Source organism: Anas platyrhynchos, chromosome 3 (assembly GCF_047663525.1).
Source record: "Anas platyrhynchos isolate ZD024472 breed Pekin duck chromosome 3, IASCAAS_PekinDuck_T2T, whole genome shotgun sequence".
NCBI classification, from domain to species: Eukaryota; Metazoa; Chordata; class Aves; order Anseriformes; family Anatidae; genus Anas; species Anas platyrhynchos.
Genome location: NC_092589.1, coordinates 37,647,792 through 37,663,920, shown reverse-complemented (window position 1 = coordinate 37,663,920; position 16,129 = coordinate 37,647,792). Strand labels below are relative to the sequence as shown.

At 38.8% G+C, this 16,129-nt stretch overlaps 1 protein-coding gene across 5 annotated transcripts in view; it reads left to right on the top strand.

Annotated features, from left to right (window-relative positions):
• Positions 1-16,129, top strand: part of LRFN2 (leucine rich repeat and fibronectin type III domain containing 2) — a 225,064-nt gene that overhangs the window by 30,940 nt on the left and 177,995 nt on the right. Inside the window, exon 3 of one of the 5 annotated variants that reach the window (XR_005264685.2) lies at positions 7,073-9,631. The exons of the other annotated variants lie outside the window; for them this stretch is intronic. The gene's annotated coding sequence lies outside the window, so the exon portion shown is untranslated. Of the gene's footprint in view, positions 1-7,072; positions 9,632-16,129 lie in introns of those variants that run through there. 5 annotated transcript variants of the gene reach the window in all.

Here is a 16,129-nt window from a genome sequence, read left to right as displayed (position 1 = left end):
TTTTCACAAGATTACAGTTTCACAAGATGTTTCTGTGCATGTGTTTGTGTAAAATAAGGGAAAGCAATGATTTTGAATGCTACAGAAATACAGGTCAGCCAAGTTTGAATTTTAGTAACCTTAGGATGACTCTACATATTTTTTAATAGCTTTTGATTTTATAGAATGGAAACTTTTTGAAAAAAATCCATCCATCTCAGGAGTATCGTCTCTTTTGGGGGGGGGGGGGAGAAGGGAGAAAAAAAAAAAACGAATCATGAAGTTAATACAAATGACAATAGAATCAGGATGTTAATTTTAAAGGTCTACATTTAAGGAATTAGGGATCAGACCAAAATTAATGACTATGTCATGGGAGCATATGGTATTTCTGCTCAAGGTGTTAAAGTTGTCAGTGACAAAAAATTCAAAAGGCCTGAGAGGTTCTTCTGGAAAGAAATGCTTTGATTACACACAAATCTGTACTGTTAACCTAAAGTGTAGTATTTGATGGGGGTTGAATGTTAAAAAGCTGATAAATAAAAGAATAAGATAAATGCTTTTGTTCTCCTTGTAATAAAATTTGGAAAAATAAGTTTCCTCTCCTAGTTTCCCTGTAGATTTTAGTCAAATGTAGCTTCATGTATTTAAGTCTCAATGTCTTTTGCATGAGGCAGGTCTGAGCAGCGTGAGCAAATCACATTAATGTATGGATATGTGGCAGATTACTGAAGACATACTCCTAGACTGTTCCCATACTTTTTTGCATACTGCGTATGCATGCATCATAGCAGGCAAACAACTTTAGAAGGGTACTGTAGAAGGGCATTGATATTAGGATAACAGCTATTGATTACTTTTGTGAGTTTCTCATCCTTTACTCTTATCTACCCTTCACTGCACATCTGCCAGTACACCCCTCTTACTTAACTTGATGGATAAGTTGCAGATAAACGTGCACAGATGCAGAACGTGCCAAACAGATCAACACTAAGTATAACTGTTACTGTCTCTGGAGGGTCAATAGCAGCTGATCAGCAATGTTTGATGAAAAGGGAGAAAAATATTTTAAAAATGAACTGATGAATATCCCAGTCATTCTCCTGCTTGTGTAAATCCCCTCTGTGTTGTGGGTGAATTGCTAACATATTACAATGTATGAGAATTTTGATCAGATTTGATGGGGTCAGATTTCACCATGTCAAAGATTGCAATTGTTTAGGAAATACAATACTATTGAAGGGGTTCTGAATGGCCTTTAAAGTTTCATAATAAGAAAATGAGAGAACTTAAAACAACAGGATGAACAGAGTCATAACAAAGATGAATATTTTGCTGCTTTCTTCCTTTTCTTATTCTCTTAGAACAGTTATTTTGCATCTCAGAACACAGCTTATTACACCAAATGATTGCTTAGTGATTTTCTGCAATGTGGCCCATACTTGTATTTGTTGGAGACCGTTCTAAAATACATCACAAAAGGCTGCTGCAGTCAATTGCACCTATAATGTGTATTTTAAAAGTTAATTATAAGTGCCCTTTATTCACCTGATAAATCATAGAAGGAAATGTTCTTGTCAAGCAGGTAATTAAAACCTCCTAATTGTAAATACTGTGAAGATGCAGAAGTGCTCAACATTACTCTGTACTATATGTTACTAGAAAATCCCACCGGCTAAAACCATTTTGTGAGATGGCATAGGGAAACGTGTTTGATTTTGCTTCTGTGCAGTTTGTGGTATAAATTGTTTGACTCTGGACAGGTAAAACTATAGGGAATTGAGAAAAATGTTAAGCAGTGCAAAAAGGGAGGGACATACAATGGAATGAAAAGGAGCTATTGTTTAGCACATAAAGATAATACTAAACATTAAGTTATTACTGAAGTCATCCAAGTAACTCACCTTGTATGGGAGACCATAAAACAGCATAGCTTTTCTTGTCTGTTTTTAATTTATTTTATTTTTATAGTTACTGAGAAGCTATATAGAGAACAGTATTTTATTTTGTTTTTAAAGTACACATTTCTGTATAAGTTAATGCTACAGTAAAGATCTAATCATCATTTCAGCCTCTACTACTTGCTTTGCAAACTAGAGCTTGGAAATGGTGCTTGTTTTGTTCTGCAGGCTGTTTGTGTGGTTCAGTATAAAAAGGCAAATACTCCCTTGTGTCAAATGGGTTTTTACGACTTTTAAGAAATTAGCTCTGTCAAAGCAATGCCTGGGAATCTAGTGCCTATAGTTTGAAAACACTAAAATGATCAATGAATACAAATACGGTTGGATGGGGAAACTGGTCAGTTTGTGGAAAAGCATTTGGGGACTCACCTTATGAGGGGTTTTTGATTGCATATAGAGATTTGTTTCCTGACTTTAATGCAACAAAGCTTCTGTTTCTCTATTAAGAAAGTTGGCAAGAACTGTGGCTGAATCATATAATAGAAACAAGTATAAAATAATGTGTTGGTAAATTATTGATTTTCATAAAACTGAAAAGATTTCTGAGTTTTGATCTACATCTCCTGCCTAAAGACACTTGCATTGAAATCAGCCCTATAAGACAGAAATGGAGTATATTGGGCTTATGTGGTAAGGCTTTTGTAGTGGGGGGGCTGCAGGAGTGGTCTCTGAGAAGAGCTCAGAAGCTGCCCCATCTTAGGTAAGAGCCAGCTCCAAAAAGGACCTGCTGCTGCCCAGAGCTGAGCCAGTGAATGACAGTGGTTGTGCCTCTGGGAGAGCAGATTTAAGAAAGGGAAAAGAAGACTGCTGCACAACAGCAACTGGGAGTGCAATGAGTGAGAAGCAGTCCTACAGACCCCAGGGTCAGTGCAGGAGGTGCTCCAGGCAGGCAGCAGCAGTTCCCCCGTGGCCTGTGGAGAGGCCCCTGGTGGAGCAGGCTGTCCCCCTGCAGCCCATGGGTCCCACATGGAGCAGATCTCCACGCTGCAGCCTGTAGAGGAGTCCCTGGTGGAGCAGGTGGATGTGGCCTGGAGGAGGCTATGGCCCATGGAGTGCCCCCACAGGAGCAGGCCCCGGGCCGGAGCTGCAGCCCGTGGAGAAGAGCCCACGCAGGAGCAGGGGGTCTGGGGGGAGCTGCCGCCCACCTGTGGGGGACCCATGCTGGAGCAGTTTGCTCCTGGGGGATGGACCCCATGGTACGGAGCTGTGTGGGAGCAGTTCTTGAAGAGCTCCTGCCTGTGGGCAGCCCCTGCAGGCTCAGTTTGGGAAGGACGGCATCCCGTGGGAGGGACCCCATGTGGAGCAGGGGCAGAGAGGGACTGTGAAGGAGCAGAAGGGTCAAAGTATCGGGGACTGATGGCAGCCTATGTTCCCCTGCACCATGTGGGGGAAGACATAGGACAGGAGGGATGGGGGGAAGGAGGTTTTAGTTTCCTTTTGGTTTCTCACTGCTCTGGTCTCTTAGCGATAGGCAATAAATATTTATTTCCCTGTGCTGAGTCTGTTTTGGCCATGACAATAATTGATGAATGATCTCCCTGTCTTTATCTCAGCCTTTGAGCCCTTTTTCATCATAATTTTTCCTTGGGGAGGGGGAATGGTGTGGTAGAGTATAACTGCCCATAAGGATGAAACCACCACATCAAGGTCTTAGTTAATTCATCTCTTTTTATGGACAGAAATTTGACATGATATTTAAAAGTGCAAAGGGAAATAGGGTACCAAATCTCATTCACTTCCTATGGGAAACAGTTGCCTAATCACCATTTATGTCTTTAAAATGTCTTAAAATAAAACTTAAATATAACTTGCTGTAGCTCAGTGTCTGGGATGTGACTTCTCTGAAGAAAAGCACTGTGAGAAATTTGATTGAGGTAGATGCATGGGTAAATTCCTCTCAATTTTGGGGGTACTATAAATTTGCATGTATTGTGCTCTACCAAGGAAGAATTTAAATGGCAAAGAGCACATTCAAATTATTTTCTTTTTATATGTAAATGTACCGGACCCTTTGTGAACTTCAAGATGTTTTTCTCCAGCAGCTCTTGTTGCTAACGGGCACAGCCTGTTCATGTAGCTGAATAAATCCTAGTCTCTCACCATGTGAGGCACTACTAGGTACTTGTGCCTTCACTCTCACAGCTGTTCATCATCCTTGACAAAACAGGTATGGATGGGAATGGAGAATCCATGTTGCTATCTTACAGTTTTTTTGCTCACTTACCTCCTGGTGGTTCATGTAATCAGATGTCTATGCTGGCCCTTGCTGCAGTAGCCCCCAAACTCATGTGCGCTGTTTTCACTCTACAGTTGCTGCAGTGTGGCTTTATTTTCCACAGAAAGAGGTTTGCAAAGGCACAAAAGACTAGCTAGGGAAATACTAAGCCTGTCTCATATACCAAAGATGTAACTTACTACCCTAATAAATCTGCCATGACTGATTAGACCCCAATAAGGTTGAAGTCTGATAGAAACAAGCTGAGAGGTCCACCCCTCCTAATTTTACATTTTTTAATTTTTTTTTTTTTTTAGATTCTCTGACTCTCCCTTCTTGCCAGTAGGAGCAAGCAAGTATTGCTGACTTTGAGCATCAAACACAAACCTCCTGCTTGCTACCTTGTTCTAAAAAGAAACTTGAGATAATAAAGAGGGCCAAAGACAGAGCCCAGAAAAAATAACAAAGTGCCATTTCTGATATTAAGGAGTTGAAAGCATAAATATGCCTGGTATTGTACAGACATGAACCCTATTAAGCACAAGGTTGTGATTCTCTTATTCAGGATAAAGAGTGCTTTATTCCATGATTAATTTAATGGAAGTAAATGGGGGGTAAGATTAATGTAAGGCTATCACACAAAAAGTAAGACCCACAGATATATCTGCTTAAGATTCTTTTCTGTTCAGGGTTTGCTTTTTAGTAATGCCCTATTCAGGAATGTGATAACTGAACTATTAGTGGCCATATATAGTTTATCATTTGAAATTGTTCCATTATCTGAGAACTGGGTAGGTAATGTTATCATTTTTTAAAAGGTTTTATGGGGCTGATCTAGATAGATGGTTATTTGCCTCTTTTACAGGTCATAATGGCTATTCTAGCAGTACATATGTGGATGAATATGATATATTGGGAAAAAATGCCATATATTTGTGTGTGGAGGCCATGTTTTATGGTTGTATTTTTGAATACTCAAGAGGAGTCAACAAACATAGGGGTGATCTGGTCAGCCATGCAGGTTATGCAGGCTAAATAATGATCAGGTTTTACAAATAAGAGAGGTTTCTAATGTCTTCCATTAGGATCTGTGCTGGGACCAGGGCTGCTCAACAAATCCATAAACTGTCTCCACAGAAGTAGATAGTAATGTGATACACTCTGCTGATGTTACAGATATTGTTCAGATTTTTTAAAATCAAGATGTATGAATGGAGCTGTAGAAGGATAGATTGATGTTGGATAAGTAGGTGAGAAATCATCAAGCTAAGTTCAGTGACAGTTGAAAATGTGGATGAGCAGACTGAGGTAGGTAAGTCCATCTATACAAAATTAGGAAAAAATATAACAATTTTTGCAGATTTAAGGAGATAGGAATGACTGGGAAGGAAACAGAACCAAACAGAATGTACTATTATTCTGTGCTGTATACCTGTGACATTCCTACATTTTGGATACCATACAGCATTATTCAGTTTGGAAAAAGATGCTCTACATTGCAAAAGAAATGACTGGGATATACATTCACAGAATCATAAATGAAAGGGAAAATATGAAAAAATAGAGTAAGTGTTCCATATTCACAATGGATAAAGCGTGAGAAAACTGAGAAATATGCAAGGTAGCAGGTTTAACACAAGTTTTCAATGTTATGTGAGCACAGACCTAGAATGTCATGTTTCAAGAAATGTAAGCATCTTTTGGTACAGTAGTTGTACTCAAGACTGTTCTGAACTTTTGTACAGAATGTGGATATTAATTAGGACAAAAACTGTTCATTTGGATAATATACTCCATAATAACTATGGATTTCCATTTGAAACATTTGGTGGGAACTATAGGACAAAGAAATAGTGGGAGATTGTTACATGGCTGATGGGTAATGCACACTGAATTGATATGCAGGCACTCAGAATGTATCAGAAGTCTCATGGTATTTATTTCACTGCCCATCATTTATTAATTTGTTTTTCACAGAATCACAGAATTTCTAGGTTGGAAGAGACCTCAAGATCATTGAGTCCAACCTCTGACCTAACACTAACAGTTCCCACTAAACCGTATCGCTAAGCTCTACATCTAAACGTCTTTTAAAAACTTCCAGGGATGGTGACTCCACCACTTCCCTGGGTAGCCTGTTCCAATGCCTAACAACCCTTTTGGTAAAGAAGTTCTTCCTAACATCCAACCTAAAACTCCCCTGGCGCAATTTTAGCCCATTCCCCCTCGTCCTGTCACCAGGCACGTGGGAGAACAGACCAACCCCCACCTCACTACAGCCTCCTTTAAGGTATCTGTAAAGAGCAATAAGGTCACCCCTGAGCCTCCTTTTCTCCAGGCTGAACAATCCCAGCTCCCTCAGCTGCTCCTCGTAGGACTTGTTCACTGAAAATTTTCTTTTATTATAATGTGCTTAAAGAGCAATACCTTGAGGAAGGCATCTCACTGCAATCTTCTTTGTCTCTTCTGTAACTTTACTTTCCAATGTGGGAAGTACTTTTTACTGTCAGGAAGCTGACCCTATCTGGTGATTCCAGTTTTTAGACAAAGACACCAGACTCCTTCTGAGGTGCAATAGACTTACATTCCCTGTCAGGTCTGAATTCATCTTTTTTTTTTTTTTTCTTTTTTTTTCCCATAACAGTCAGAGAAAAGCAGCAGCTCATTTCCTTATTTATGTAGTTGCCTGTTTCAGCACCTCTTTAGGAGCTGTTAGATGGAAAGGCAATTTGGTCTCTTTCTTCCTTGTCTCTGTATCTAAGGCCAAAGGGAAAACCTATTCAGGCAGAACAGCTATCAGCAGAACAATGACTGAGTTTTTAAGAGCACATTCCAAACCCTGAAGAGTTCAGTATAATTCTGTATTTCATTAGTACTTTTCATCAAAATGAGCTTAAAACTTTCTTTGGTTTGAAAGGATCGTTACAGATTTACACCTGCTGAGATTCTGCTCCTGTGTGTCTTATCTTCACAAATACTCTTCTGTATGCTGAACTTGTTGGAAGGAAAGAGAAGGCAGCATGGAAGAGATGCACACTACAGCTGTTCCTACAAAAAAAAAAAAAAAAAAAAAAAGGCCCTACAGATTAAGGGGCTTCACTTCTTTTACATCTTTAATTTGTTAACTTTTAGCTACGTTGGATTTGCCTGAAGAAAGGTTTCAACCAGCAGGACAAAGCAGATGAATGTCATAGCTCATACACAGTCTCGTTTGGCACCTCCATCATCATAAATACATTTATAGACCCCATAACTGTGAAGTACTGTGTTTTTATTTTTCCTTTGTTCCCTGTCCCATTTCTTGCCTCTTTGCTCTAAGTGCACAGAAGGCCCAAAGCATAAAAACACCCTGACCAGTATGAGCACAAAATACACTGTAAGGGCACAGTATAAACTTGTATAAATAGAAAAATCTTTCAGGTCATAAAGCATTGCTAGCATATGGCAGGTCAGAAGATGATTCAATTCAACTTCTGTCACGAGGTATCTCAATGTTAATAAACTGTTTCATATCTTTATGTAGTTATTTTTGTACTTCTGTAACAACTAGTCTGCAGAAACACTGGAATAAAAGGTATCCATGCCTTCCCACATGAACATGAGCAGGTTTTCATTGGTTTGGGCAATCGAATCCCCACTGTGAACCAGTCCTGCAGCCCAGGATCTGGATTTTGCCCAAGAACAGTGAAAAGTGGAACCAGTGATGGACTTCAGAACCAAAAATTTGAACACTGCAACAAGTAATAACGTGTGCCCTGTAGGAGACCTGATCACTGTGAAAGGAGCAAATCTGAGTTTGGTCCAGAATGGCTGCTGTATGGAAGAATGACCTGGTCAGCTCAGCTGATGAGAGAGGTCCTCCTGTTCTCCTGTGCTGCCCTGGAAGTGAGTTACTTCTGTCCATTTGAGATCTGCAGCTCTGAATCTTTTCCAAGTGAAAAGCCTGGAAAAGTTATTTTCAGTTATTTTCACTAAAATCACAACCGTCAGATGAGGAGCCATTGTCTACTTTTCTAATATATTATTGCTTCTTGGTGAGGTTTTTTGCCTGTGAGGTAGGAGAGAACAGCTCACTTTTCTGTTTAGCTTCAGATAGTTCTAGTATACATTTACCTTTCCTGCATCTGTTAACCATGGACCTTGTTTCTGTAGAAAATCACTCTGTCTTGCACACTGTGCTCCATTGGCTATGACCATGTATAGAGTCTAATAATTGTAAATTAGCAGGCAGTAGGGGAAGTCTGGGTTCTGGTCCAGTCCCTGCTCTCAAGACTGCCTAGTTATTTTATGTTGACTTTTCATTAGATGAAATCTAGAAACTATTCTCTATGCAAGGCTTAGAACAGAGTCGGTAATTGTAGATGAATCTTTATTACAGATAAGGCTTTAAGAAAAGGAAAGTGTTCATCTAGCAAAGTTGGCATCATTAACCTCTTCTGCTCTTGGGGGGTCAAGAGGGTAAGAAGCTGAATCTCAGTGAAGAACAGTTTCTGAAGTGGTACTTTTGCAGCCAAGTAAAATTACTTTTAGGTATTATGGGTTGGATTAAACCTCTCTGAAAGTTACTGTACGTTCCAGTAAATAAGCAGCCTCCTTCATGAAACTCAAAATCAGAAGCAGTTGTGCTGTACACAGAAAATAATCAGATTTACTTTGTGGTATGTAATCTTAGATAGCTATATTCAAAATACTGAACCACTACAATATTGAATTTCAAGTTTGCAAGTGGTGACATGATGGAACGAATAGGCAATGAATTACAATTTATCATCTGTACACTATTTGTCTGGAAACTGTGCTCCTGTCCCATGGTAGATGCTGTTTGATTTGGAGGTGGAAATGTACTGGTGGTCAAAATGAGGGATATTTCAATTACATTTGCAGTAGAAGTGCTTGTCGTTGATTGGGGTGATGAGTTTATCTGTTCAAATGTTGTTAAATTATGTTAACCTCTTCAGAACCTGATTTCCTCCCTACAGATTCTTTCAGAATCCTTTCCAAAGTCTGCGCTGAAGGAGGACTTTATGTTATATATACGTAGTTTTGAATATACAGAATTAGATATATCAGTATGAAAATAAGTTCACCTTCAGGAAAAAAAAAAAAAAAAGTAAAGAATCCAACTTCACAGTTCTTGCAACCAGTGATAAGCAATTTGTTACACTACCAGGCCCTGCATTATTTTATGCCTATATGATGATTATCAGTTTTTCTTTCTGGTTAAGAGCCTATAATTTTATTCCTCTCCTTCCTCGCAGGTGAGAGTTCAAAAGTAGCAGGTTTTTTTCTGGTTTATATTGCAGGCTTTGGACACCGCCAAAATCTTTCTCTGCCTTCATTCTCAGTCTTGTGTTTGTAGGTCTTACTTTTCTTTTTTGGTGTAGCTATTTAGATTGCACCCTCTTGAAACAGCAACACTGTCATCATATTATTTTCAGCGCTTGGAACAGTGCATCGGCATAACTAGAGCCTTGAATTATGGAATTAAATATTGGTACATTCATAGTTATATGTATTAGTTATTTATTTATTTTATATTAAAATAAAATGATACAAAGGATAGGAACCATCTTTGGCAAGTTCTGGTTCCAACCAAAGTAAAGCTAACTGCTTACAGGTTTGTTTTCCCTTCTGAATGCATGTATTTATCTTTAGAAATCACACAGCAGGAGTGAAGCTGCACATTCATTTGACCTTAACTGTAAGAGCTAAGCCTTCTTCATGTTGACATGTGTAAGAACCTGAATCTGTCATTCCTTTGAAAGAAAAACTTTCTAGTCTTTGAGCTGTTCTTTTAACAAAAGCTTCAGACCATTGTTCCTCATGAATATTAATCACACATGAAAAAATCAAGTCACAGCTCTGGTGACAGCATTTGCTTTCTGAGTCTTCTGGCATGCCTTGCCAAATGTTATTTTTGGTAGAACCTCTGAACTATTTTGCTGCTAATGGCCTGAATTAGAGATGTGTTCATCCGGTACAGTACAATGGTGTTCTTAACATGTGATTACATAAAAAGCAGTCAATAAATTACTTAGGTTTTACTTTAAATAGAAAAATGCCTCTGCCTTTTAGTTTCGTTTAGCTTGGAATTGACCTGTATGGCAGTTTGTTACCTTAGGAAAGCGTCTGTGGTATTCCTTAAGTGCAGTACTGTTAGGTGAAGGCTAAGTGGAAGAAGAGCACTTCTGTCATCACCTCTGATGTGTGCACTATCCTCAGCCCCAGTGTCAGTACCTGGGAATTTAGGCATCCTCAGGAAGTTCAGGTTTTGTCCAAAGTGTGGCTCCAGGCTCTGTCCTAGAGCTCATCCTTTGGAGAAAAAAATATCCTGCTCTTCACAGCTCCACTTGACCCCGGGCTGTGAAGCACTTTCAACAGCACAGAGAAGTCCTTATGGCAACCTGTATTTCAGATTCATTTGCTGCAGTCCTTATTTGATTAGCATTTTGAGACTATAGGATAAAGTTCTCTCTCTTGATGTTTAAATGTTTCTGAAGATTAGGAGCAGCGGTGATAGTTAAATGTTTTTCTATAGGTTTCACTGTTAACAGCCCATTGTAACAAATAGCTCCTAAGGGAGTGAGCTATTCTGTTATTCTCAGCCATGTGTTTGGACAGGCTGATGGTACCAGGCTAATTACAGTTAGTTCATGGTTTTAGGATTCCTGTCTTCAAACAAACAAATGTTAATTAAATATTAAGTGTTTTTCATAAAATCTTAAATTATCTAAGCATAATAAGCAGGGTAAGGATTCCTCAGAGAATAAAGCTCTTCTAAGATATATGCTCACAGTTCAAAATATGTATTTTATGGTTAAAACCAGCATAGTTATTACATAGTCATTAGATATCATTATTTCCACTTACAGAAGAAATTTTAAATAAGAGGTTTAATAATTTGAGACAGACAATTTGGCTTATCTTTTTGGAATGTCAATGAACTGCAGGTACACTGCTAAAATCTAAATAAGTCTTTCAAAGAAAGAATTTACTGTAATGAACATAAGTATTCAATTCATAAAGGAAATTATACTTACCCTATGGCTAAACATTACAAATTGTATCATCATAGTAATGTGAGTAGTTTGAGATCTATGGTTATAGAAAAAATTGTTACTGTAGAGACAGAGAAGGTAATAAATATAGTAATATAACATTATTGCAGAGATAGTCCTCTTGGTTTTTTAAATTAAACATTTTGGAGCCCAAGGACCTAAAGGTCTGTGATTCCTTCATTTTCTGAAATAATGTTGAAGTTTTAATCTGTTTTTTAATTGATGAGTGCTCTGAACACCAGGGACTTTGTGTCTTTTGTGCAGCAATAATGGGCACATGCAAAGATCTACTGCAGAAGAGACTTGTACTGGCAAATAAATGCTACATTTCAGTTTAATTAGCATTTGGCTGCATCTCTGAAACTACAGGTTCCCTTGGGCAAAGGCTTGTCATTGGTCCATAATGTGCTATGTAAACACATGATAAAAAGTTACTTAAAGTCTGTATTAGGAGGAACAACAACCTCAATCCAAAGGTTTCTGAGTGTGTTGGAGAACCCTGGTAAATGAATCTGTGCCTCTGCTCCTATGCTTACTCACCAACAAATCATGCAGCAGCATGTCTTAGGAAACTCTTCCCTTTTTATGTGAATACCACCATGGATCTCAACTTGTTTTTTGCAGTCCCTATGGTGTTGCATTAATATTATATTGCTGTAACAAACTTGAAAAGAGAAGCTGTCCTTCCAGTGCATTGTGAAAATTGTGTTTCCCTAAGCATTTGAAAGGCTGGAGAAAAGGGAGGAGTGTACAAGGCCACGAGTGTTTTCAAAATAATATTTTTTCAAAGCAATTTTCATGACTCCTGAATGTGCTAATCAAATCTTAATGAGCCCACAACACAAGTGCCTACATACCCATGAGAGCAGAATCATTTCAGATTAGCAGAAAGACTTAAGCATGTAAAAGGCATCTTAAGGCATCTTAGCCATTCTATGATTCTGTGATTCTGTGAAAATCAGCTGTATGACCCAGAAAACTGTTCAGAACCCAATCTCTCTGTAGGACTAAGGCTTCTAAGATGCCAGGTGTTTTCCTCTGGGTGCTCTGGGTGCGTCCATTTGGATAGAACTGAATTTCTCAGCACATCTCCTGCTGAAGCCATTTGAGATCCTGGAAGCAAGATGTTCCTCTCACCATGTCGTTGAAGGGCTGCCATACCCAAAGCACATTCACTGCACTGGAAGCTGCACAAATCATAGTAGTCACAATGGCTTTCACTGATTTAATTGAACAAGAGTATGACATTTTGATTAATACAGCATTTATGGCAACAAATTAATATAAACCAGGACTGTGAAAATAAAAGAGGATCTTCTGGGAGAGGGTTGTCCTGAACTGTGGCCTACACCCCTATATTGTAATGAAAAATGGCTAAAAATGCACAAATAATTCAGGGAACAAGGCTGTTACCCAGACAACTGTCTCTCAAATGAATACTGTCTTCACTGAGTGCCATGCTCATGCTCTTTGTTGTTTTCTTTATCTCATTCTTTGATAAGCAATAGCACAGCCAGCTACTACAGGAGGGATGGAAAAAATGTCGTTGTAGGCTTTATTAGCAAGCAAACAGATTTCATGAGCAGATTCTGACTCAGTCTGCTCGATCAATGCTGGTCTGTACGCTTACCATTTTCTGGCTCTTTTAGCTCAGGAACTTCTGTGCTGCTCTCCAGTCTCTTGTCTCTGGCTGCTGCCCCAATTCACATGTCTATGAATGCTCAGACAGAGCAGAATTGTCCTTACCTTTGACACCTTCAGAGTTTAGATGTCTCTACAACAGGCACTGTCACAAAGCTGTCACTGTGAATTCACTGCGGGAAGTACAGTTTTCTGTATACTTGTTCATGATATGTATCAATATAGCACATTAGGAAGATCCTTGCTCTGAGCAGGTCCTGGTTTGCAGAACAAGGGGCTGAATACACAAAATATAAGAGGTGGAAAGAGTGAAGGGGTAGAAATTGACGTGTCAGAGTTGTGGCAATGGAAACGGGAGACTGTGGTTGTTATAAACAGACCTGTCTGCTTCATTAATTCTGCTTGGCACTAAAGATTATTTCGGAGATGATGAGCTCACAGGAGCTTTGATGGCTAAATAATGATTTGAAAGATAAATTATTAAAGAAAATAAATAAGTAAATGTAAAGACTGAGTGAATTTTTGGCAGAGGGCAAGGAAATGGTTTGTTTCTCATTTCCAGGTCACCAATTCAGTCTGGCTGGAGAGTGATGGCTTTGTAGTTACTTCTGTAAGTGAAATGGGCAAATCTTTCTCACAGCTGCTTCCTAACTCTTCCTCATCCTCAAACACATTGGTGTCTCTACCTTCCTTCCCTCTGTAAACTGCTGAATCCTAATTTCCTGTTTAAAACAATTGCTCAGGGAGTGCTGGGACCTTTCCTCTTCCCAGACAGAGCTGTCATTCAGATGGCTTTCACAATGAGTTGAGCCAGGAAACTTGGAGTTGTTCAGATGGCTTTCACAATGAGTTGAGCCAGGAAGGCAGACAAGAGCTGAAAGTTAAATGTTTAATTTTATTTATATATTTATGTACTTATTACTTTAGGTCCAGTAAACCACATCTGAAAGTCTTTTGGACATATCTCCTTGTTTTCTACACATGGGATAAGGTTAATTCCCTGCAGATAAAGTCAAACTCTATGTGCTCACTCTTCAGACAAAGACTGTAAAAAGTTCACTGTCAATGTAAAGGGGACTGAATCCATCCTCTCCTTTGACAGCAGAAGTAATGTAGCAGACTCATTTTCATATCTCATTCAGAAGGCAGATGAGATGTGAATGAAATTGTTTGACAGATGAACACCCTAGAGATACTTCTGTTTGTCACAGTATGTGCGGCTTCTTTACAATTACCACTGAGCTGCAAGAGTGCAAAAGACTGGCCCATAAATCCCAGTCATTCTGCTTTCTTTAATTCCTACAATATAAAATACTGTTTCCTAATTTTAAACATGAAAAACATCACTAGAAATGAAACCCTTCACTGGGAAAACAGAAAAACAGACCCTTTTTCTGATGTTGCTTTACAGTCAGACACACACACACACACACAAAAAAAAAAAAAAAAAAAAAAAAGGAAAAAAATGAGGGAGATGGAGAGCTCCTTTCCCCATTCCTTTTCTCATTCTATATTTCTGTCTTCCCTCAAACTCAGAATGTATTGAGTTTGAAGGAAAGATCACATGTGCCTACTCCCTCCCTGTTTCAGAAGAGGATGGTTAAGTGCACTGTGCAACTCAGCACCATCGTTCTCCTTAAATAGGGAGGTGACTTAAGATATCAGAGTCACCAGATATGAAATTCAGGAGAGGAGTCAATCCCCAGCTTGCATGTGTCCCTGTCTTCCTGCCATAGCTCTTGAAGGACCTGTTAGTTTAATGCTAGATGCAGGTTTGATAGTAAAAATGTTGGAGTGAAAATGTCTGATTTCCTGGGCAATTGAAACAATTTTGCTGCAGCAATCACAACATTTCAACCTTTTCAGAAACATTCTGGGTGCCTTCTTGAAGTGAGGTAGGTTCTCACTTCCACTGTTTTTATCAGAAGATTGTCCCAGATCATCAATCACATCTCCATTGGTTTAAAAAAATAATAATAATAAATTGTTTCTTTTAAAATAAACCAAAGTCCCCCTTATATACCTTTGTTTTTGAACCAGTATAGTCTTTTAACTTTCAGTGTCCCATGTGTTTTTATTTTATTTTATTTTATTTTATTTTATTTTATTTTATTTTATTGCTAGGGTTCTTACAAGACTAAATTGCTTGTTTTCTCTCATTTAGTCCTCACAACTGCTTGTTGTTTTACCTTCGTTATAGAACAGAGGAGCTCAAATAAATATCAGGCAGTTTTTACCTGGGAATCAAAATGGTGAAAATGATGGGTCATATCTTAGCTATCTACATCGTGAACACTTATCACCTCATTTTTTCTTCACCTTGTTGTTTCTTTCTAGACAACTAAAACTATTCCACACACAACAGATAATGTTCACACCTGCTCTTACCCTCCAGACAAAATAAAGCTGGACCAAGTTTCTTTTGCCTTCAATTTCCTGTTTTGCTCCTGTCATTGAGGAATCACATAGGTTTTACCTAGAAATTTGGCTATATCCATCTACTCAGACTCTCATAGTGTAGTTCTGGTTTTCTGCCGTATGTCCAACATAGAGCTGTCATCAATTGCTTCAATGCTTCTATGTGCACCTTTTGTTAAAACTGCTTTACTACTTTGTAAAATCAGTGCCCTTATTTTTTCCTTTTTTGGGGGCGTCCCCATCGACCGCTTTCCAAGTTTTAAATTGATCATTCTGGAGAGGCATACACTTTGTTTGATATGATGTCTTGATATAATCCTTTTAAATTTCTGTCCTACTCCTGTCAGAGTTAGTACCAGGCTTACTGGGGTGTCATGGTTCTGCTCATTGCGAGGGTGGGGAAGGGGTAAAATACTAATTAGGGAGCAAGTCTCAGCCTCAACTCTTAACGTGTTTTAGCCCTGATATACCTGAAGCAGCTCTTAGACTAATCCAAACTGTGCCTTTGAGGCAAACTCTTCAGGGAATTACCCACCAGTAGTGAACCGGAACCTGCCCTGCTTTTTCCACCTTGCCAACTTCTGCTGGATCCTCTGTTCATCTTGTCCTAAGAGATAAAGCAGTGGTGGTTCATTCTGCCACATTCACAGCTACAACAGTGGAGTTCCTCCTTACTATGTAGTATTCCCAATAATTCAACCCAAAATAATTATAAGTTGATTGTTTGCCAGTAATATAATTTCACAGGTATCTAATGTTTATAAATGAATGTGTTTTCCATATTCCTCTAATGTTTCCCTGTAAGATCAGGAATCTTTATTCTTGCCTGCACTGAATAAATTCATAGAAGTCACACA